Below are 2,445 nucleotides of genomic sequence, written 5' to 3'. Positions count from 1 at the left end.
TAACTATTTCCCAATCCTCATCATCCTTTCTATCTCCCTCCTCATCTCCCTGGTCTAGTAAATCTTTCAGGGTATGTTCCCAGGTGTGAATGATCTCATTTTCCTCGAGCGGCATATCTTGTTTCTGTTTTTTATGTATTTAAATCAGACACCCACAAATCAATTCTAGCATGTTCCACATTTTTTATAAATTCCAAATTATATTTAATCATCATCGGGTAGGTAGGTTAATGCAAGTATGTATTGTGATTAATGAGTAGATTAGTTAGTTAAACAGACCATGGAAAATTAAAGATTGATGTGGAGTGTGAACAGTGGTGTGAAACGCGGTGCACATCGCCGACCGTCGCGCATCACCGGCGATCGAGCCATCGTGGTGAGGTGTGAACGGCAGCGTGTGGTGGTGAGTGAGAACACCTCTTTTCAATTATTTTTCTTTTACGTTTTCTTCTTCCCGATCTCTTACAACAGAGTTTGTACATTCCTGAGAGCTAATTCTACCAGTGGCCATTAATCCGTGAGAGCAATCTGTTGCTGCTCAGTTTACATAAAGTACACGGTGATTGTGCACGCTTAATTGCTGCTGCTAGTCCGTGTGGTTGGACGATACTTGCTTTCGTTGTGTAATCGACTCGACGGCGTCCTACAATATTGTAGGCGCAACGCGCGGCGGCGACGCACCACACATGTCCTTTTGGTTGGTTCACAGGGAAAAGACGACAGGGCACCACTTTACGGAAAGCCAGCCAGGGAGCGGGATCGACGGCGACGTGTGTCGACGGCGGCGATCCCCGGCCGGCCAAGGCAGCCAGCCATGCACGGCCGCCACGGGCGGCGCCAAGTGGCCGGACGACATACGCACACACACGCATGTGCGGCCGTGGATACAAAAAGAGTAAGAGCAACTCCAACGGGCCGTCCCAGACGGATGATGATTTTATCCGTTTTTTGTTTGTTTGGGTCAGTCAGGCGAATACGAACGTCCACTTTCGTGTTTGGGTTGGCGCATGCGCTCAACACCAACCCGACACATTTTAACGGCGCGAGAAAAAAAGAAAAAACATTTCTAAAATAAAAAAAATATTAATTAAACATTAAAGCCGGCCAGGAAGGCCGGCCAAAGTCCACGCGTCCATATTTGCACTAATGAAAATTTAAAACAAACTAAACTACGAGGTGGCGCGCTACCCTACGCGTTATCGGCGTCGTCCTCGGGGTCCGTGAGATCGATGAGCGTCGGCACAGGGCCGGCCCACGGGAACGTCGTGTTCCAGAGGGCGTTCTTGTCGGGCGAGGGCTGTGCCGCCGCAGGGGGGTGGGGTGGGGATGTGCCGCCGCGGCCTGGCGAGTCTCCTCCTCAGCCTCGCGCTGCTCGGCCTTGGCGTCGCGCTCGAGCATCTCGAGGTATTCGCCGTGGCGGCGCTCCTCGGCCAGCCGTCACTGGCGCTCCTCGGCCAGCCGTCACTGGCGCCATTGTTCGAGGTACGCCGCCCCCTGCGCCGGCGTCGCCCCCATCCAGACCGGCGGCGCGCTCACCCACTCATGCACTACTCCCGTCCAGGAGTAGCACTCGATGGGGGACGGCTCCGGCTCCGGCTCGGCTTTCGCAGGGGACGGCGGGGCCACCGGCGGCACGACGCAGTTGCCCGCCACTGAGAGGGCCATGGCCTGCACCCTGGCCGCCTCGTACGCCGCCTCCTCTTCCTCGTTCGCCACCAGCCTGCGCCGCTCGTCCTCCTCGCTCTCCCGGAAGACCGCCGCAATAGCCGCCTGGTAGGCGGCCTTCCCCTCCTGGTCCTCCTTGAGGACGACGAGCGGGGGGCGGCGGCATGCTGCGGTCGACTTCGTGAACGCCGTGTCGCCTCGCCTCCTCATGCTCGAAGGCGAACCATCGAGCCCAGTTGGGCGAGTCGGCTGCGTAGGCAGGATCGCGGCGCTGCTCCGTCGTTAGGAGCGCCCGCCGATGCCGCACCTCCACCACGTGCGCCCTAGTCGACCGTGGCGCCGCCGGCACTGGGATCCTCTCCGGATCCAGGTGCCAGTCGTGCCGCAGGGTGGCGTCGGGGTACGGGAGAGGCACGCGGTGCTGCCAGTGCCACTCCGCCTGGTGCACTGGCACGCTGATGCGCTGCCTCGGCCGACGAGCTGGCGCCGGCGGAGGCAGGAGGAACTCGGAGGAGAAGGATGGCGGGGGCCTTGCCCTTCGACTTGTTGCTGCCGGCGCCGGGGAAGAGCCCCATCTAGCTTCGCTGTGGTGGCTAGGGTTTGCCGCCGAAGGGCAGCAGAGTGTGTCTAGATGGGAACGGGGCTGGCTGGAAGCGGATGAGGATGGCCCCGCCGCACGGTCGGCTTAAAAAAGGACGACCGCCATCGCTGACGCGTGGTGCCCGTGGTCATAAATTAAGCTGACCAGGCTTACCGCGGGCAGTTGAACGACCGTCAGGT

This window comes from Triticum aestivum, chromosome 1A (assembly GCF_018294505.1).
Source record: "Triticum aestivum cultivar Chinese Spring chromosome 1A, IWGSC CS RefSeq v2.1, whole genome shotgun sequence".
NCBI classification, from domain to species: Eukaryota; Viridiplantae; Streptophyta; class Magnoliopsida; order Poales; family Poaceae; genus Triticum; species Triticum aestivum.
The sequence above is the reverse complement of the archived record's forward strand: the minus strand, read 5'-3'. Positions refer to the sequence as shown.